The 22978-nt window shown below is 37.2% G+C and overlaps 1 long non-coding RNA gene across 2 annotated transcripts in view; it reads left to right on the forward strand.

Moving 5' to 3' along the window:
• The window catches only part of LOC144317284 (uncharacterized), a 39720-nt gene extending 21914 nt beyond the window's left edge, over positions 1-17806 (forward strand). The window contains exons 4-6 of one of the 2 annotated variants that reach the window (XR_013383238.1): positions 7961-8117; positions 13239-13335; positions 16641-17806. This is a non-coding gene — a long non-coding RNA (uncharacterized LOC144317284). The remainder of the gene's footprint in view (positions 1-7960; positions 8118-13238; positions 13336-16640) is intronic. The other variant, XR_013383239.1, reaches the window with a different exon arrangement.
• The last annotated feature ends 5172 nt before the right edge of the window (positions 17807-22978 follow it).

Here is a 22978-nt window from a genome sequence, read left to right on the forward strand (position 1 = left end):
AGCTATAGTGATGAAAACAGTGTAGTACTGGCACAAAAATAGACACATAGATCAATAGAACAGAATAGAAAACCCAGAAATGAACCCACAATTATATGGTCAATTAATCTTTGACAAGGCAGGAAAGAATATCCAATGGGAAAGACAGTCTCTTCAAAAAATAATGTTTAGAAAATTAGCAACATGCAGAAGAATGAAATTGGACCACTTTCTTACACCATACACAAAAATAAATTCAAAATGGATTAAAGACCTAAATGTGGGATCCCAAACCATCAAAATCCTAGAGAAGAACACAGGCAGCAACCTCTTTGACATTGGCCATAGCAACTTTCTAGAGATGCCTCCTGAGGCAAGGGAAACAAAGTGAATATAAACTATTGGAACTTCATCAAAATAAAAGCTTCTGAGCAGTGAAAGAAACAATCAACAAAACTAAAAGGCCCAATAGAATGGGAGAAGATATTTGCAAATGACATCGATAAAGGATTAGTATCCAAAATATATAAAGAACTAATAAAACTCAATACCCCCAAAATAAATAATCTGATTAAAAAATGAACAAAAGACATGGATAGGCATTTTCCAAAGACAACACACAAATGGCCAACAGGCACAAGGGAAGATGCTCAACATACTCATCATCAGGGAAATACAAATAAAAACCACAATGTGATATTACTTCACACCTGTCAACAAAAGAAACAAGTGTTGTCAAGAATGTGGAGAAAGGGGAACCCTCTTGCACTGTTGGTGGGAATGCAAACTAGTACAGCTGCTTTGGAAAATAGTATGGAAATTTGACAAAAAGTTAAAAATAGAACTACCCTATAATCTAGCAATTGTACTACTAGGTATTTACCCAAAGAATATAAAAATACTAATTCAAAGGGATACATGCACCCTAGCGTTTATAGCAGCATTATATACAATAGCCAAACTATGGAAACAGGCCAAGTGTCCATAGCCTGATAAATGGATAAAGAAGAGGTAATACATATACACAATGGAATATTACTCAGCCATTAAAAAGAATGAAGTCTTGTCATTTGCAGTGACATAGATGGAATTGAGTGTATTATGCTAAGCAAAATAAGTCAGTCAGAGAAAGATAAATACTGTATGATTTCACTCATGTAGAATTTAAGCAACAACAAACAAACAAAGGGGAAAAAAGATAGGCAAAACAATAAAAAGACTCTTAACTACAGAGAACAATACTGATGGCAATCAGAGGGGAGAGGGATGGGGGAAGGGTGAAATAGGTGGTAGGCGCTTGTGATGAGCACAGGGTATTGTATGGAAGTGTTGAATCACTATATTGTGCACCTGAAGCTAATGTAACATTGTATGTTAACTAACTGGAATTAAAACTTTAATAATCCAAATTATTGTTTTAATTATACACTAATTTATTTGATTGTTTAATTAATATCTGTCTGACTCACTAAATTATCAGCTCTAAGGCAGCAGTAATTATATTTTGAGTTATATTCTGTTAACAGGCATATGGTTGTCCTTCTTAAAAGAGATATATAATTTGGCAACTTGTAATTTCCTTTTAAGCATTTTATCTAGTCCTATATTAGCAGTTCCACAGATGATATCTAAGCTCTAAATTTTGTTAAGTTTTTGAACACTTCTTTCTCAGGAAGTCATCTGTTAAAATAATTGTTGAATTTTATATATATTTCTAAATGTCATCAGAAGAGCCCCATTTTAGTACTCTATTGCATTTTGATATTGTCTTAAAGGATCTCTTCACTGCAGTACTTATTCATTGCATCACTTTAAAGTTGACAAGTGGATCAATGAGACATTTTACAAATTGAGAGTGAATATTGATTAGACTGTCCATTGATGTCTTTCACTGATGGCTCATTCAACCTACAGTTTGTCCAATTTTGAAGTTTAAGAGATATCTGAAGGTATCATTCAAAGGAATTATAGGCCTTTTTCCCTTGATCTTTTATTCATTTTAAATTATAAAATAATACATTAATGTATTATCATATAAAAGTTAAATAAAATAGCAGTTATAGAAAAAAAAAACTAAAATTCTTCTTTAATAATTGTCTTAGTCTTCTCAGGCTGCCATAACAAAATACCACAGATTGGATGGCTTCCATAAGTTTATTTTCTCACAGTTCTAGAAGTTAGAGAAGCCTGGGTCAGTGTGCTGGCATGGCCAGTTCCTTAGGAAAACTTTCTTCCTGGCTTTCAGATAGAAGCCTTCTCACTGTGTGCTTACACAGTAGACAGAGCAAGTTTCCTCATGTCTCTTCTTATGAAAGCACTAATCCCATCATGAGGGCATCACCATCATGAACTCATCTAAACCTAATTATGGTCAAGTGCCCCATCTGCAAGTACTACCATACTGGGATTCAGGGCTTCAACAAAATGAATTTTGGGGGGACGCAATTCAGTCCACATCAATGATACTGATGAACGTCAGTATAGTGCTTGCTAATTTAAATAATGCATATTATGTGCCAAGATCTCTCCTAAGCAGTGCTTGCACACATATTTATATTTTACACATAAGGAAGCTGAGGGCAGTAAAAAAACACACAGCTAATAAATGGCAGGGCCAGGACTTGAATCGGGGTTTGAGCACAAAGTCCATGCCTGTAAATACTACCCTACGAAAGCTTCTTTTTAAAAATTTTTGTTTATTTATTCATGAGAGAGAGAGAGAGAGAGAGAGAGAGGCAGGCAGAGAGGCAGAGGAGCCTGATGTAGGACTAGACCCCAGGACCCCAGGATCATGCCCTGGGCCGAAGGCAGGTGCTAAACCACTGAGCCCCCCACAGGGATCCCCCTACAAAAGCTTCTTTAAGTCCTCACTCTTTCCAATGAACTCTCTTCAGCAAGTGGTGTGAATTCTTCTAAACAAGTTTATAGGCCACTTGGGCTCTGTTTTTTGGTCAGGAGAGTGTTGTTATAGTATGTAGTGTATAGAACAGGATATGCTAAACCTTCTGGATTATTATCCATCCTGCACCCAACCCCACCCCACTTGCCTTGTTAATGCCTACCAGTCCTTCAGGATTCAATGAAGTGATACCTAATCATGGAAGTCTCCCTGATTTCTACCCTTTTTGTTCTAACAGAGAAGAAAATGAACCCAGAGAAGTAAACTGATTTGCGAGAGGCTGCCTAGCTATTTGGTATCAGACTGTAACTAGAATTCCTACTTCCCGATTTAGCTGATCACTCTTTTTCAGCACCCCACTTTTGATTTGATTGATTTCTGGAACTCAAACTCACCATTTACAACTTAAGGGAAAAAGTCATAAGAGTACTACAGTCTTGTTATTTGGCTCATTTTGGACAGGTTCATTTTAGATCTTAAATCTATAAACCGATTCTTCTAAAAAGCAGCACCAAAATAAAAGAACATTTTAACTTTCACCACAAAGCACAAATTTTTGAAATTACTTCTGTGAAAGACAAGATTATTTAAAATAATCTTTGGATTATAAGTAACATGAGGGCATGGAGGCATTATTAGTATACTACTACAGAAGCAGAGAGGATCAAATTCTTCTAATAATCTAACCATGTAAGGGAATGTGTATTGGTTGCCTGTGGTTACCAGTATAAACCATCATGAACTCAGCAGTGTAAAACAGCATAAATATATTATTTTGCAGAGAAGTTAGGAGTCTGGTAGGCTCCGTTGGTTTCTCTGCTATGGGTGCCACAAGGCTGAAATCAAGGTATTGGCCAACCTAGGATTTTATCTGGAGGTTCTAAGGCAGAAGCCACTTCCAGGTTCATTCAGGTTATCTGCAAAATTCAGTTCCATGTGGCTATAGCACTGACGTCCTTATTTCTTTGCTGCTTGTTAACTAAGGTTGTTTTCTGCTTCTAGAGGCTGGCTGCATTCCTTGAACTGTGGCCTCCTTTCTCCAACTTTAGAGCCAACAACAGTGTGTTCAGTCCTCTCATATTCATCTCTCTGACCTCTCTTCTTATCTCATCTTTCTTGCTTCTTTCCTGCTATGTCTAATTAACTCTTCTCCTTTCTTCTTCTACTTTTAAGCACACAAGTGATTATATTAGGCCCTTGAATAATATAGAATAGTATCACTATTTTTTAAAAGATTTTATTTATTCATGAGAGAGAGAGAGAGGCAGAAACACAGGCAGAGGGAGAAGCAGGCTCCCCATGGGGAGCTTGATGAGGGAATCAATCCCAGGACCCTATGATTACTACCTGAGCCAAAGGCAGAGGCTCAACCACTGAGACACCCAGGTGCCTTAATATCACTATTTTAATGTCCATAACCATTATCACATTGATACAGTGATTATGCCTTCCCTTTTGCTATAAAATAACACTGTTCTGGAAATTAGGGCATGAAAATCTTTGGGAGTTTATTATTCTGCTTACCACAGTCTACCTTTTTGGTCCTCAAAGATTCATGTCCATTTCACATAAAATATATTCATCTCATTCTAAGATCATCAACAATCTCATCCCATTACAGCATCAATCTAAGTTCAAAATTTCGCCAGCTCTAAAATCACAGATCTGATCACCTAATCTACCTAAATCAGGTATGAGTGAAACCCTGGGTATAATTCTTCTTGAATCACAATTCCTCTCCATCTTTGGCCTTGTGAAAATAAAGCAACTAGCTATTTATTCCAAACATATAATGATGTGATAGGCATTGGATTAAAAAAAGAAAATGGAAAGATAAATGACTGGTCCCAAGTAATTTTGAAATCTAGTCAAACAAACTCCTTTAGATGTCAAGGTCCAGGGGAAATAATTCTCTGTGGTTCTCAGCTTTTGGTTGTCTCCTCTGAGTTATGCTTTCCTTTTCATGAAGGCAGCACATGTTTGCAACGAGTAGTCTTAACAGCATTTTCTACAGGTGGAATTGGAGGGTCCTGACAACCTCTTTTCATTTTGTACTCTCTTTGCCTCATTCAATCATAGGTGGCAGTTTCTGCTGTCATAATACTCTCAAGAACTTCATGAATCTCCCATGTATGTCATGGGGATTCACTACCCAGGTCCTTTATTTATTTATTTAATTTTATTATTTATTTATTTATTTGAGAGAACGCACAAGCGGGGGGGGGGGGGGCAGAGGGAGAGAGTAAAGCAGATTCCCCCCTGATCAGGTGCCCAACTTGAGGCTCCATCCCAGGAACCTGGGAGCATGACCTGAGCCAAAGGCAGATGCTTAACCACCTGAGCCACCTAGTGCCCCTACACATGTTTTTCTTAGATAAACTCCTCTCTAGGGCTTTTGATGATATGGCTGACAGGATCTATCACATCTTTAGTCTCTTCAAATAGCACTTTCTGCAACTGAATATTCTTCATTTTGAACTTCCTAAGGTGTTAGCAAAAGGTTTTACAGACACACCTGGCCTTTCTCTATAACATATCTTTCTGGCAAGCAGATCTCTTCAAAGCCAGCAATGACAGGTCAAAAACTTAGGTGTTGACTCTCTCTGATCTTCCCTTTTGCTTCATCTTTCCTCTGCCTCTTTTGTCTTCTGCTGCATCTCTGACCAACTCCAGCCAGAGAAATTTCTCTACTTTTGGTTGCTCCACTGATTAGACTGGGTATACCTTCAAAATCCAGGATAATCTCCCCATTTTAAGATTCATAACTTGAATTACATTTTCAGTCTCTTTTGGCATGTAACATAATACATTCATAGGTTTTGGGGATTAGCATGTAGAAATTCTTGGGGATCCATTTTTCTGTCTATCATAGAAATAATCCCACGAATTTATCAATGCATGGGTAAGGACAAGAGAGGGGGGTGTAAACTGAAAAGAAAATAGCTCCTGGGAGCTAAACAAAACTGGAAAGTATTTGTGGCTTATGGCCTTCAGGTTTTGGAGTAACTACGTAGGCTGATGGCTGGGAGTACTGAGCAACTGCTCAGCAGCCTGACAGATAGAAGGGCTTCTCTGGCTTGAACCAGGGAGGTAAGCTTAGGCAGCAAGGAAGCTTAAGTAGGAAAAGAATTGCCTTGTTCTTTAGTCGTCATGAATGAATTTGACAGAGTGAGAATAGAGAGACATGGTGGCTTCATAGACCTACACTGAACTATGGTTTATGTTCAGTAAGTGTTTTAATTTAATTATGCAGTGGTAAGAGTCCTAGCATGCTTGCCTCATATTGCAGATATTATATGTGTCAGAGTAAGAATCAAACATCAAATAATAACATCAAATCTCCAAAACTATTTATTTGAAGAACTTTCATTAGGGTGTCAGATAGACCTTTACCTGGTTAGACCGTGGAGCCATCATAATGTATAACAGTATAGGAATATTATATTTATTTTTTCCTTTGGAATTATTAGCCTGGATCACATGAATCACACTCCCTCTAACCTGGAAACTTGTTAGGAGTGGCAGATATCAAAAGGTAAATCACCATTAAGACAGGCTATGGTACTTAAATAAGAGACTACTATATCCTGGAAGAGTGCTAAGGAATCTATTTAAGGACACTGCCATTTCCATCTGCTGTAATTTAAATTACATCACCAATGTGATGTTTAAACTGTCTTGTACTAGAAAATTAATCAAAGAAACTCATTCATTTCAGTTTGCTTTTCTGTGGTGTTGGCTCACAAGTACAGAAATATGATGAGAAACTATATTTAGCTTAGCACTTAAATCAAGGTTACAAGGCTCTCTTAAGTATATGTAGTGACTTCAGTGTGTTAATACTTCTTTCCCTGCCCTAACTGCTTGCTTTCTAAGTGGGATTCTTTCCAAATCCCCTCTATGGGGGGAAATAAAAGCAATTTAGAATTTGAAATAAACCAGTAACAAATAGTTTACATAACATGTTTCATCAGGAAGCTAAATCTTAAACATTTTATTCCAATTATCAAGAATTTGGACTTAAGCCACAGTAATAACTAAAAGGTTTCTATTTTTTCTTTTCTTCTTTGTTTTTGGTGGTGAAATAAAGACTGTGGTCAGGTAGTGAGGTACCTATCCCACTCTGTGTATTGGCCATTTTTCTCATTTATGTCTTCCTTAAAGATGTAGTACTTAATGCTTGGATATGCTGCTACTTCTTGAAGGATATCATCTGAACTCCACCCCAGAACACTATTTAGTCCTATGTGAAGTGACTTTTCTTTTTTTTTTTCTTTTTTCTTTTTATTTTTTTAAATTTCTTTTTTTTGTGGAGTGACTTTTCTTAATTATGCCATGATCATCTGGGGACAGTGTGGAATGAACAGTTTGTCTTTTGGCTTACCTAGATTTATGGCCATTTAATTTTATTCCTTCTTATCATACATTTCCTATTCTATGTCACAATTAGTCCAGGTCCCACATCCAGTTATATTCCACAGTGAAGGAAATTGAGCCTCAGGCTTCATAGGGATTTAAGAATTATAACCACTGCTTAGAATTTTATTGGTGTCAGTCTCACTTGGTGACACTGGCCTATAGCAGGTGCCTCTCCAGCTGTCCCTTAGTTACCTCAGGCCCATAGTTCACATTGCCTGATGGCAGGATCCAGATACAACTTGAGAGACCAAGAGGGTGATGATAGATTTTTAAAGTTATTTTTGAAATGATGTGATAAATGACCTTTTTTCATGTGTCCCCAATCCCAACATCAAAATCTCCAGTTGGTTCTACTAATTACATGAATGGTGGAAATTGATGAAAGGTCTGTAATTTCTGTCTAAATCATTGCCTAGTGAAGCAGACACACATTCATGGATGCAAGAATCCAAGAGTAGAGGAGACTTCGAGAATGTAATCACCCCAAAATCAGCAAAGTCCTAGGAAGGGCTTTGGAATTACACAGATCTGGGCAATTTTATTTAGAACTCAAGGAATAGGGAGACCCCAGCTACCATCTGCATTATTCATGTCAACACGATAATAAATTTAATATTATTTATTTTGTATTGTTTTTAAAAAGATTTTATTTATTTATTTTAGAGAGAGAAAGAGAGAGAGTATGAGTGGGGAGGAAGAAAGAGAGAGGAAGAAATAATCTAAAGCAGACTGTGCTGAGTATGGAGCTTGATCTCATGACCAGGAGATTATGACCTCAGCCAAAATCAAGAGTCAGAAGCTCAACCAACTGAACCACCAGGTGCCCTATATGTTTAAATATTATCAAAGTCTTTATCATGGATGTTGGTATTAGTTGGAAGTTCAGATCAGTAGAAGCATTATTCCAAATGTGATCTTTACCCTCCTGATAGTTCCAGAGGCTAAAAATCCAATATGGGAGGACTTGGAAAAATTATATTTGGGTCATCTTCTTGTTATCTCCAAATCTAGTTCTGACCTTTGTACCATTTCTTTCTTTCCTACTGTTCCTACTGTTACTCTGTACTTCAAATTTACATGAAGCCAAATTACCTTCTCTGACAGAGGTGGACTACTTATTAAGGGGAGGCTGTTGGTTAGACAGCCAAGGTGAAGTACGAGTACATACAAGTACATGTTGCCATGTCTTTGATATCACATGGGCAGTTTCCCAAATTGCGGTTAAACATAGTTCAAAATATTCCAGGAAATCTGTAACTCCAACACTGAAGGTATGTTGTCTCTTTAGAATCTTTAAGCACACATCTGGGAGCAAGGGGCTTGCTACATGTTTGTTTTTGGGCAACTGTACAGTGAAAGTAGTTTTAAATATAAAGGGGGCTCTGAGTTTAATTTCTCACTGAAAGGAAAGCTTTTTGCTTCTTGCCCTGACCTACTTAAACTCCACCAAAGAGACATTGCTGGACAAACAAGAGCTTTCCTTGTCTGCTTTTGAAATGCCATTAAAATGATGAGACGAGCACACCAGGTCCATTTATAAAATAAAACTGTTTTAAGCCACAACTAGCAGCATTCCAATTCAGATTTTTCCAGACTTCATGTCTTTCTGTAACATTTGAAGAAACAATTTTATAATGTGTTAAAAATTTCTCTAAACTCTTAAGTTTTAGATATTTTATCATTTGGTATTGTATTTAAGATATAAATACAGAGGGAGTTAATATATATGTGGGAGTTATTGGTTTATTTGAATATCATGTTAAGAAATCTTCTGAGAAGTGTAAAGTTGTGGCTATAAATATGTTGTTTTCAGAGCTGGGTGGGTCATTGATGGGCTCTGCATGTCTTGGAATAATTTGAAACAGGATTTCCTGCAGTGAAAAATTTATTCTACCTAACTTTCCTGTGCTACTAGGTAATGAAAATAAGGGAAGAGTAACACATACTAAGAAAGACAAGGTGAATACACAGTAAAAAGAAAAAAAAATTTTACTAATGAGGCTACAATTAAGAGAAAAGAAAAGTTGACAGAATGTGTTGATAAGTCTCACGAATCTTTGTGGAATCACTGGGTTTATAGTCTTAAATTTTGCTGGTGAACAAATTTGAATAGGCTTACTCAGTATAAATCATGATAACCTCTGTTTCCTCCACCACTTCTCATGAGTTACCAAAATTTCTCATGTTAAAATATTACTTCAATGATAATTTAAAAAAGCATCTAATATGTATTGAGTGCTCCCACATGATAGGCACTGCTAAATGCGTTAATGCATCATTTTTTTTTTGAGAGAGAGAGAGAGAGAGAGGGAGAGAATATGTATCAGAAGGGGTAGGGGTAGGGCAGAGGGAGAGAGGGAGAAAGGAGGAGAAAGAGGGACAGAGAGAGAAAAGAGAATCTTAAGTAGGTTCCACACCCAGAATAGAGGCCAACCTGGGGTTTGTCGATCTCACAAACCTGAGATTATGACCTGAGCCAAAATCAAGAGTTAGATGCTTAGTCAACTGAGCCACCCAGGCACCCAATTGCATCATTTCTTTTAATCTTCAAAACAATCCCATGCATTAGTAGTAGTATTAACCCTATTGAGCAGATAAAATTATTCAGGTTCTGTGAGGTTAGGTAACTTGACTATGAGGCTAGCAAATTATGGAAATGAAGTATAATAACAATGGCTACAATTTTTATAGCAAGTAACATAACATATTGAATCTTCATATCAACCCAACAATGGAGAGGAGAAGAGTAACAGAGAAAAAGCAGGGAAGCCAAAGTTTGAACCTTGTCAGTTTGACTCCAATTCTGAGTATGAGTATTAAGTTACAAAGGTGTGCTATCTGTAGCCACTAGCCACATGTCATAATTCAAATTTAAATTAGTTAACTTATTTTAAAAGTTTGGCTTTTTAGTCACATTAGCTATATTCAAGTACTCACTAGCTAGGGACTACCATATTGGACAGCACAGATTGCAGTATACTTTCATCATTGCAGAAAGTTCTATTGAACAGTGCTGCTGATAGACTCTGTACTAATGTTTTCCTGATAAAGTTTTAATAAAATAATATGGACTCCAGGAAGAGATAGGGAAACAATTCAATTTTATTATCAGTGCTAAACTAATCATCATTTGGAGTGGACTAATTTTACTGATGGTTACTAATTAATTTTATTTTTATTCTTCTTGTCATAAATTCCATGGGAGAAAAGTTTCTGATCTTGTCCTTAAAAATTAAAAATTTTGGATTGGGGGGATCTCTGGTGGCTCAGCGGTTTAGCGCCTGCCTTTGGCGGGGCGTGATCCTGGAGTCCCAGGATGAAGTCCCATGTTGGGTTCCCCCAATGGAGCCTGCTTCTCCCTCTGCCTGTGTCTCTGCCTCTCTCTCTCTCTGCGTCTCTCATGAATAAATAAATAAAATCTTTAAAGAAAATTTTTGGATTGCTGGTTTAGATCTGTGACTTCCCTTTTCATGGATTAAATAACTTATAATAATTTTCCACTTGGGAATATTAAGTTGGCAAAAATAATTTTAAGGAGATAAGAAGTACAAGATAGCCACTCTAAAAATTGAAATTCTTTCAATAAATAAATTCACAGTTTTTATTTATTTATTTATTTTTGCTAAGAAGGATAATGCTGTTTAAATGAACCATCGCATTCTGTTTACTCATTTGAAACATGTCTCGCCTTTTATGAATGGCATATGTTGCTCTAGTTTAATGCAATTTCCAGAATAAAATAATCAAGAAGAAATGTTCTTACTTAGAATGACTATCTTTGTGTTTTTATGTATATCTAAGATGGGTTCTTCTCTGCATGTCTTGTCATTGACATAATTAAATAAAAGGAGAAATGCAACTTACTGCCTATATACTGACATTCTGGATACCTGTTGGATTCATTCCAATTTATGAAGGTGTTCTGAATGATAATTTCAGAATTGATTGGATACATTTCAGATGGAGATCTGTTTCTATGGCAACATACTAGGTTTACAGATTGAAAGACTATTGTAAACAGCATTAACCAAAATTGCATATGCACAGGATGACTCCACTTCTTCCCTAGAAAATTCATTAAAGGAAAAAAAATAAAGGCTAGAGCAGGTCAAACCTAATCCCAGTTGCCTCTAATGATAATCTAGTCACCATCAGTCACCAGCCCTAGAAATAGTCAATTTCATAGCTAAGATGTGTTGAGGGGAGGGGGCCTTATTAGGCCGGTACCAGAGTCTCAGTGCAAGCTTGGTAAGAAAGTCTACTGGTAGGTTATCTGTGGGAGCATCTTGCCAGAAGGCATGAGTTAAACACATGTGCTAGAGGCAAACCTAAAATCTGGGGCTAGAAGTGAGTAGCTCAGGAACCAGAGCAAAACCAGACTAAGGAGGAATAGAGTCAATATGGAAAAGCCACCAGGGACCAAAAAGCGGGGAAAGGGGAGAAATTTGGGACTGGGGTGATGCATATAGAGTTTTTGAGGAAGATGGTGCCATGCTGTCCTAAACTGCAATTGGAGATTTTAAAGAAAGAACCATGAGCTATATTTCAGTATGGAGTTTTCCTGCCTGGTTAGTATTGAGAGATAATTCTCTATGGGTCTCTTAAATTTCTGTACATCTTATAAACAGGGGCACTAAATGACTTTATTCTAGATTATCTTTTCAAGGATGTTGGTATGGTGACCAGCCTTGGATGACTGAGATAATGTCTCTATTCGGAGCAAGGTCAAGTTTGTTTTTCTTTAGCATGATAAATATGTCTCCCCCCAGGGTATAATCTGACAGGTTTACTTATAAAAGATTTGGGTTTCCAAAGCTTTTTAGTATCATACCCCACTACATGTGTATAATCACCCGGCCTTCTTCACATCACCTTGCTCAGGAAATCAGCACAAATGCTGATACTCTGGGTATAGCTATTAATAGTAAACTACCCTTTGTTTCTGACCTAGGAATCTTGTGTCTTTTGTTAGTACCTACCTATCTTGGTGGCTTGCAATTAGGGTAAAATTTTAGACCTTCACAGTTCTCAACAGTTAATATAATTTGGAAATAATTTTCATCTCTCTTATCTGAAACCTGAAGATAATATTGTCATCTAAAGTACCAACAAATATGGACTTCAGCTTCCCTATGCTCTCTTTACTGCAGGGAAAGTACTGGGGTAAGTAGAGCCATTGAAACTTTTGACTAGGTTTCTGGTATCTCTTGTTACCGGTTTCCCAAAGTCTTTGGCATAAAGGGTAGAGAGATATAAACTGTAATTACACATATGTGTTGGCTTACACTGGTTTTTAAATTCAGTAATAGTGCCTACGTTAAGATTTTTTTTATCACATTTGTATACTTATGCAGAAATACTATATAATTATCTTCTCATTTTGTTAAGGTATATTAATTTTGATCATCAGTGGCCTCTATTATCTCACATGGATACCAACACCTATCTTAAACTGGGTTTGGGATTTTCCACTCTTCATTAGATTTGGCTGCTGTGAACCGCCATTCAATACACATTATGTGGGATCTCTGGGTGGCACAGCGGTTTGGCGCCTGCCTTTGACCCAGGGCGCGATCCTGGAGACCCGGGATCGAATCCCACATCGGGCTCCCGGTGCATGGAGCCTGCTTCTCCCTCTGCCGTGTCTCTGCCTCTCTCTCTCTCTCTCTCTCTCTGTGACTATCATAAATAAATAAAAATTGAAAAAAAAATTAACAAAAGAGGAAAAAAAATACACATTATGTGGCTTGGTGTGACCCTGTGTTTGATTAGCCCCTTCCAGGAGATTGTCATGACACAACTAATATTCAGGATATGGATAAGATATTTGCGTGACAACTGAGAAAGATTAGAACTTTAATTATAAAGTCAAAATTCTCTAAGTAACAGGAAAGAAACATTATTAGCTTCTAAAATTATTTCCTGTTTTATACTCTTGTAGAGAATCAAAAAAATAATGTGACTCACAGTTTGCTGCTAGCAGATACAAGATGCTTTTGAGAATCCTTCAGCCTTGGTTTTGACTTGTTTTGCCATTGGTAAGAATTCTAAAACACTTGATCCAGGCTTCTTGCAGATCATTGCCTCCCCCACCTCACTCCACTATAGCTTCACACAATGTCTAAGTTTCTAGAAAAAAAAAAAATATATATATATAAATTTCAGCAAAATGGAAACTGTAAAAGCCAACTTCCCCACTCAATGGCTACCTTGAGATTTATTTTCTGTTCTCTTCACATTCAAGCTCCTGTGTAACAATGTGACCTTTTTAAAAATACACAAATTAGTAGTTATAATTTGCAATTTCATTCACGCTACAGAAATATGGGAATTATAATGGCATTGGCAATTAACTTGTCCATTTGTGTTCAATTTTGGCTTGCTAATGTATAATGATGGTGAAGAAAAGAGCATAGGTAAATAGGAAATACGACCTATAATTTATAATTACACATATGTATTGGCTTGTACTGAATTTGTATTTAGAAACAGTGCCTAGATTTTAACTCTTTGAGTTGAGCTTTTGTACAAAAGAAGTATTTAATTATTTTAGAGGTTTTTCTGTTTTTATGGATCAATTTGTGTCACTATTCAGAGTGTCCATCTGTTCTTCATGAGTTCTGGGAATATAGTAAAGCTTGCATGTTATTTTTTCCCCATTGGTAATGAAGCAGAATATAACCAAAGAAAGAAGACATCTACATATTTATTAGCCAAATAAAATAATACAATATAACCACTAAGATTTTCAGCTCACAGTAATTACAATAATAAAATTGGGTTTGCTTTTATTTCAGGTTATTTTTTTCCACTTTTTTCTTTTGAGAGTACAGATGAAGCATTTACAACAATTTTTAAAAACCTGGCAACACTATTAAATGATACTAACTCCATATAGTACCTAATTTAAAATAAAAGGAACTTTTGCTCTCACTCTTGATTTTCTTATGTTTCTCATCAGCTGGTGGAAGAGTTCCCAGCCCTGATTTTTCATGCCTTCAAATATTGGTTTAAGATGCCACAAGAGTCTGCCTTAGTCAGTTTGGGCTGCTATAACAAATTACCATAGACAACAGAAATCTATTTCTCTGCAAAGTCCAAGATCAAGCAGTGGGCAGATTCAGTGTCTGGTGAGGACTAGATTCCCAGTTCACAGAAGGTTGTTTGTTTGCTGTATCCTCATGTGGTGGAAGAGACCAGACAGCATCCAGGGTCCTCTTTCATAAGAATACTAATCCTAGCTATGGGCTCCATGTGACCTTATGATTTAATCACCCCTGAAAGGCCCAACCTCCTAATACCATCACATTGGAGATTCGGATTTCAACATATGAATCTGGCAGGGAGCGGGGGATGACACAAACATTCAGTCCATAGCAGAGTCCATCTAATTTACACATAAAGTTCAAAGGAAGGTACTTTTGCTACCAGGGAATATTGTACATTATTTCTTAGAGAATATCTAATATGGAGAGACTAAATTACATCTAATTTGCTTTATAATGGCCAGTTGGTAAAACCTGCCAGAAATACTTGAGTCCATTTTTTATGGAACATAACATTTTGGTGGTCTTTCATTTCTATGCTAACATAAAGACTATTCAGGTTTTCCTTAGAAAAAGATCTTTATAGAAAGCTCTGAAATGTGCCATGACTGGATCTTCTCTAAGAAAAAGGTATCCTAAAGATGGAAGGAAATGGTAACCTAAAGACATCTTAGTAAACTTTTCCAGAAGATTCCTGTAGTGTTTGCTAAATCACAATATTAGAGACTTTGGATATAATTGAGACCTTGGCAATTTTAGGGCTGGTTATTGATTCTGCCACTTGTAAATCTGGTTGTCTTACCATATCTAAGAGTATTGAACTTTTTTAAGTTACTGAACAACTTTAAGATGATATGAAGTATGAACATACATTAAAAAAAATCAATTAAAGGTCAGCATCAAAAAGCTGCCTCTCTATTCTGAGAAATTCACAGGGGGACCCTGCCATTGGCTGTCACACATTGTCAGGACTCATTCTCATTAACACCGATGGATATCAACTCCTTTTTTTTTTTCTACTAGAAGGAAATCTCTTTTGGTATGCACTTTTCCTAAGATCCAGTGTAAGATGGCAGATAACAGGACTGACATACAGGGAGAAATTAGGAGTATACAAGAGTGTCAAGTAAAAAGCAGCAGAGATGAATTTCTTGAGGAATATCCTTGCAATTATGTTCATTCAAGAATATGTGCTGATTCAACTCAGATTTAAATATATGCTGGGAATAAATCTGTATAGTTAAGAATTATAAATCAACAATTTCTTGCCTGTTTTAGACAGTTCTTAAATAGCAGCTTTATAATCTTATTTTTCTTTGTAAGCATATAGGATAAATCAAAATATAAAAATTTAAGCAACAAATCATATTTACACTAGGTATTATTATTCACTCTGAGGACAAATAATTAGGAACAAAATATTTCATACATATGAATAGAAAATTCTTTTTGCCTAAGGCAATAAGTATTTTACTTGTCTACTTGGGAGGATGTTATAAAGAATCTTATGAATCTGACTTCAGGCAATTTGTAATCCATCAATTAGCTCCTGGTTGTCTTATTTATGCCCTATATTTTATTGCACTCGTATAGATTCTGATTCTTTATTATTTCCATTCTCCCTCTATATTTTATTACTTGCTTTTGCTTTAGCTCTTATAATATCTCCTCACTTTAGGTCTTCTTAAAATTTATTATGGTTGATAGATTTCAGAATGCAATAGGCAGAGAATGAAACAGACTGAGCATAAGCTTTGAAGTCAGGCAGGACTACGCCTGAATCTCAGTTCTACCACTTACTGCCAGTGTGAGCTTGGGCAGGGCACTTAATTTATCAGAGCCTCAATTTCTGATACTATAATATTAGGACAATGGCAATTACCTTCCACAATTGTTGGGAGTATTTCAGATAACATATATAAAGCATGGTAGTAGCTGATGGTGGATTGTGGTATCAGTCTGGCCCTCATTGGCACATACTGATTAGCATTATCAGGAAAGAACACCTGGTTTGAAGGATGGGTCCAATAGTTCAAAGACTACTCCAGACTGGATTCTCATTTTGGTTCTTTTTAAGGTAACTACCTAGCCCTATTTGGTTGGGACTGGGGTAGGTGGGACCAGACTTTTAGTGCTAAAATTGGGAAAGTCCTGGGCAAATGGGAACTGTTGGCCACCCTAGATATTTGTTTAGGCTTTATATATAAGATTTTTGTTGAGGCTTTATATAAAAGACAAAGAACCACTCAAACTAAGTATCATAAGAATTGTGTTTCACTTCCCTCTGTCTTTTGCAGGAAAAAAGTCCTTGCACCTTGAGGAAAGGCTCTCCATCTAGTAGGCGAACCTTAGAACAAAATCAACCAGGGATGAAATGTAGCTGCAAACAAGGCCAAGCAACGGAGTGGCAACCACCAGTGCAGTTAGCTCAAAACTTTGAAAAAAAAAAAAAAAAAAACAAAACCTGGGTGGCTCAGTGTTTGGGCATCTGCCTTTGGCTCAGGGCATGATCCTGGAGTCCCAGGATCGAGTCCCGTATTGGGCTCCCTGCTCATGGAGCCTGCTTCTCCCTCTGCCTATGTCTCTGCCTCTCTCCTTCTGTGTATCTCATGAATAAGTAAATCTTAAAAAAAAACCTTTGAAGCATGGTTAATCATTAATAAATTATTAATTATGAATTAATGCCCTCTAACTTGGGGTATAATTTTTCAGTTTTCACTAGTAACTGAAGAATGAAATGCTTTGTTGTTTTTTGACATATATGTTGACAAATAATTTTTATTGAAGTATGATTAACATACAATGTCATATTAGTTTCAGGTATATAATATATTGATTCAACAATTCTATACATTATTCAGTGCTCATTTGGTCAGCATTCCAACATGCCTCCTACACCTACCTCTCTCTTGGCTTCTACTTTCTCACCAACCCTGTGGCTTTGGAGGACGTGGGCCACTTCTTCCTGGAGTGGGCAGAGAAGCGTGAGGGTGCTGAATGCCTCTTGAAGATGCAAAACCAGCCCAGTGACCACTCCCTCTTCCAGCATGGGCAGAAACCATTACAAAATGGGTAGAGTAAAATCCTGGACACCATAGAACTGCCATGGCTCTGGGGAAGAATATGAACCAAGCTCTTTCGGATCTGCATGCCCTGGGGTCTGCCTCTATAGACGACCATCTCTGTGAATGCCTGGAGAACCACTTCCTGGATGAAGAGGTAAAACTTACCAAGAAGATGGTGGGTGATCACCTGACTCACCTCAGCAGGCTGCCTGGGGCTGCAGGCTGGGCTGGGCATGTATCTCTCTAAAAGGCTCACCCTCAAGCATGACTAGGAACCTCTGAACCCAGTTGCCTTTGAGGGACCCCTCTGGCTTCCCCCTGGTGTCAGTGCTTCCGGCCTGAACATCCCCACACAGCCACTAGGCAGCTTTTTAACCACCCTGGAGCCCTCTCCCAACCTGTGGACCAAATAGAAACAATAAAGCTTTTTGCAGTAAAAAAGTGGTTTTGTCATTTTTATTTTATTTTATTTTATTTTATTTTATTTTATTTTATTTTATTTTATTTTATTTTATTTATTTTATTTTATTTATTTTTGGTTTTGTCATTTTAAATATGAACATACTATATTTGGACCACCTGGACATTTATCTGTTGCATAATTGGAAACTAGAAATTGAAGCAAAGAATGGCTTTCTCTATCTCAAAGCTCCCCAGGTATCTTGGTGTTCAAGGAAGATTATACAATTTCACTCTGATATTTTTAAAAAATACTGTGTCTCCTCCTAGACACTCGTGACAGAATTTGCTGCTTCTGCTTTCTTGGCTCAATCTTATTAACGTCTAAGGATAATTTTTCTTCCCAAACAACTTTGGTGTCTCATTAACAAGTTTAGCAATGTCACATGCAGATGGTATAGAGATAACTAGGTCAGGTTTCTCGGTTAGTCCCTTGAGCAGCCCTTGAGTGCTGTTTTAATTTAATACTTGTGTGCGTATTAAAAGAAAAGATTATTTGGTGAATAGTTTTGACTGTATTTTAACCTCAGATACAATCTCAATTTTAATGACAAGGAAACTAGATCTAGAATGTATTCCAAGATCTACTGAGGGTATCTCCTATACCCTATCTACCTATATCTAGGTATCTATTGATCTATTCAAACTTTTTAAATTTTTAGGTTTTTCAAGTGGCTCTATACCAGTGATTCTCAACCTGGCTACACTTTAGAATCATTAGAGGTTGGGGTAGAGGGTGGGTGGGGGTATAGGGAGGGACTTAAGAAATACCAATGCTCAGGTAGCATCCATCTCAGGTCAATTAAATCTAAATCTCTGGGTAGGTCCAAACATTTGAATTTTTTTTTTTAGAAATTTCTATTTTATTATTTTTTAAGATTTTATTTATTCATGAGAGACAGAGAGAGAGAGAGAGAGAGAGAGAGGCAGAGACACAGGCAGAGGGAGAAGTAGGCTCCATGCAGGGAGCCCGACGTGGGACTCGATCCCTAGACTCCAGGATCACGCCCTGGGCCGAAGCTGGCGCCAAACCGCTGAGCCACCCAGGAATCCTCCAAACGTTTGAATTTTTAAAAAGATCTCCAAGCAATTCTAAATACTTTAACAACTAAACTCTCTCTTACGGATCAAAAAAATTCAGAGGCAAATAGTTACAGAATATCAGGCATTTTGTGACAGCTTTAATATGATCATATTGAAATTAGAACCTACATTCTATTTTAAGGGGTTCTTTTTTCACTCCTCTCCTGGGAGCCCTCTCATATGCACTTCTAGGGAGAAGTGTAAAGTAGGTGCACACTTATAACATCTACCTCTTTTGTGAATATGCTAAATGTAGGTCCACACAAGGGCCTATGCATGGAGACAAGCAACATGCTTATCTTTCTTCCTCCCAAACAACTGTCTCCTTCTTCCTGGACCAAGCCCTGCTGGACCTGCACTGAAACTTGGGAGGATGTGCTTATCACAAATGGAAACTGGGAGTTTTGGCTTCCTCCCTTGAATTTTTAATGTATTAAGGAAATAAGGGGAATGGTTCTCCCAAGAATAAAATGAAAACATGAACTTCAGAGATGGGTTTGCTAAGAGGGAAGGAGGAGAAATGCATATCAAAATTTAAAGGAAACAGCCATTTTGCTTTCTCCTTCCCTAAATAAACAACAGTGACAGCAACTTTAAAAATAAATAATTTGAAGGAAAGCTACCTTACTTTAAGTGTAAAAGATTACAATTTAATTTGTAACTCATGAAAATAACAAGGAACAAAAATGATAGTATGCACAACTTATTACTTGGATATCCAGGTCTTAGGATGGTAGGAAGGCTGTGAATCTCCAACACAGGACAATTGAGAGCCAACAACAGAATGAGTCTGCCACCTAGCTGGCTCCAGAAGTTTCCTTATTTTCCAAGGTTTATAAGTAGTGGTGGTAGGAAATGGAATAATGGAAGGGGGACAGAAGGGAAGGAAAAAGAATTAAAGGCAGATACTAAAAGTACTTGCGGACAGTAATATAGGGTAGTTAGTATAGTGAAAACTAAATTTGAGGGCATTATTAACAAGCATCTGGGTTTGGTTGGGTTTAATTTTGTTTCCTTCAAAAGAAACACACATGCCACCCCACCACCACCACCACCACCACACACATACCAGGTGCTAGATGATGGGGAGAAAAGAAAAATAAGGCATCATTTCTACTCTCAGGGAGCTAACTCTCTTATTGGAAAACTTATTTCTTATTTTTACATAGAATAAATAAAGAATAATTTAGACAAATCACTGAAGTGATTGTGTATTTTTCCATTGTTTAGTTTTCTGATTATAAAGGGGATAATGCCTATTGTAGAGAAGTTAGCAGTTACAGACAAACAAGGAAAATAATGATCACCCCTAATTCCTGAGCTCTTCCTGTTCTGATATGACAGCATCTTTTCTTCGGTTTCATCTTCATTTTCTCTCTCTACACTGGCTCCTTTCTCTCAGCCCACAAGTGTGTTATCTCTCCCTCATCTCAGTATCCTCATCACTATAATGGGGGTAATTGCAACTACCACTGAAGGTTGCTGTGTGATTAAATGAGGTAATATAGGTAAATGCTTGGAACAGTATCTACCATGTGGTAAACACCATACAATCGTTATTTTTAAATTATTTTAGATCAGGGCAGCCAGGGTGGCTTAGCGGTTGAGCGCTGCCTTCAGCCCAGGACGTGATCCTGGAGACCTGGGATCGAGTCCCATGTCAGGCTCCCGGCATGGAGCCTGCTTCTGCCTCTGTCTGTGTCTCTGCCTCTCTGTCTCTCATAAATAAAATAAATTTAAAAATTAATCATTTTAGAGCAAATATACAAGAAAACTTTTTGCTAGATCCTGTTCTCCCCTAACCACTGTCTCAGCTGTTCCCATCCCTTGGCTCCCTGATCTCTGCTGACTTTATTCTCTTCTTTCCCCATTGTAATTAGACTTCTGCCAGGGACTTGCAAAAGTGTAAGCTTGCTCTCAGCATATTACCAGAGTGTTTTTCCATCTCAGCTGAATCTCCAGTCACCTCCATTTCCTCCCAGTGTCCATCTACCTTATAGCGCTAGTCAATCTGATGCCAGTTCTGATCCTTTTCACCTTTTCTGGAAATGAAAATCCAGTCTTTGAAAACAAATTTTAAGCTTTGACATCCATCCTTGAGCATCTAGCCTTAAGCCTTTCAGTCTATCTACCCACCTAAACCTAATTCATTCTTATTAAGCACTTTCTCTACAGCGTTTATCATAATCTGCCTTGTATTGTTGTTGTGTGTCTGTCCTTTTGGCTGGACAGGCAACAGTGAGCATTGTGTTTACCTTTGTATCTCTAGATCCTGTTTCATGGATATTTGTCAAACTGTGTTGAAGTCCTGGTGGGGAGGGTACTGCTTAAGGCATTTACTATTTACTACTGTGGGTTTTAATTATTAAGGTATATCTCTTCACTTCTTTACTATATTTTAAAGTCTTTGTGAGGTGGGAATCTGGCTTTTTCAGTTGTATTTATCCCACAGGGTTCAAAATTGTGTCCTGCATATAAGAGGTACTTCCTAAATATTTCTGAAATGATAATTACCTTTGCAGAATACTTTATACTTTACAAAGCTCTTCCACATGGATCAGCTCATTGAATCTCCTGGTGAGCTTCCAAGGGAAGCCCCATTTGGCAGAAGATGAATGAAAAGACACACACTAGTGGAACTAGCAAGGGCTCAAGTTAAAGGTGTCTGATTTTAGATGTCTCGGTTCTCTCTACTATACTCTCCAGCCTGTGAAACTGAATGTAACATCATTTCATGCAAATAGGTTTTCCTGAGTGATCAAAATGGGGAACATCTGGCTGGAGATACAGGGGAGCTCTGAGGAAGAGGTGGGGCTACTTGAGAAGGGCTTGGAAGTGTGCCTTGGAAGAACATGCTGTATGTGAGACAGAGAGAAGGTGAATGATGCTTTGGAAGTTATAGTATGTGAAAGGTTTTGTATTAAACCTAGTTTCACTATTTCATATTTGAAAAAAGCAGGTTGCAGAAAGTGTTTATTTTTAAAGGAAATGCATGCATTTGGCAACTAAAATTATAGTTGAATTTGTAACTCTGTACACAGCAATAGGAATGACTGTGATGGGTTCTGTAGGCAACACAGCAAAACCCTGAGGCTTTTTACAATCTTTCAATTTTTAAAAAAAGTCTTTTTATGGTTATTTACAGTCTAACGTAGGTCAACTAACTTGGTGGTTTTTTGTCTTCTCAAATAACTGCTTACAGTTACACACCAAGGGTCTATCATTTAGCCTTTGGATATAACATTGAAGTTATTTGTTTCTTTCCTTCTGTTTATAGCGTATATTTATGGACAACTTTATTATGGTACAAATCTGTAGCTAAATGACATTTCCCAATATTGCACCAAGAGACTGGTTACTCCAGTGATTCTAGTAATAACATTTTACACATTCTTTTGGCTTTCAACAGTGTCCTGTCAGATAACAAAGCTTAAAAGAACATCTACAGTGATGAAAGCCTTGTGGGGTTGCAATTTCTCTACATCTGCTTCCAAAACCAGCCCTATGTAGCAAGTTATGCTTGGTGAGGCCAATAATTCTAGGTCATTTATTCTTTTATTGCTTCTTTACTATTTTGTTCTACTTGACTGAATAGGTTTTAGGAAATACACCATGGGCATGCTGATTTCCATTCGAGTTGCTCCAGCTACACTCTACATTTTTCCCTTTCTCCCTTTTGAGCTCCACTTGAGAGCTCATTTCACCGTTCAGAGCAACTTCAATTTCAAATCTTTTCCTTGTATACAACCCATTTCCCATTCTTGGCTCTGTGCCTTCATTCTTGAATTCTAAAGTCATCACTTAGTATGTACCCAGGATACTCTTGGACCTTTGTTTTTTAAAAGTAATATACATTTTATTTACTGATCAAGTTTCCCCTACAGAAAGTATTGTTAACTGCGTATGCCATTGACCCTTCCTAGCACCCGACTTTAGTGAGTTTACTTGCCTATTACTAATATTAATTAAAAAAAAAGAATTGTAATTTATGTGGTAGAAAATAACTTGTGTTCTAGTACAGACATCTT

The sequence above is a fragment of the Canis aureus genome, chromosome 7 (assembly GCF_053574225.1).
Source record: "Canis aureus isolate CA01 chromosome 7, VMU_Caureus_v.1.0, whole genome shotgun sequence".
NCBI classification, from domain to species: domain Eukaryota; kingdom Metazoa; phylum Chordata; class Mammalia; order Carnivora; family Canidae; genus Canis; species Canis aureus.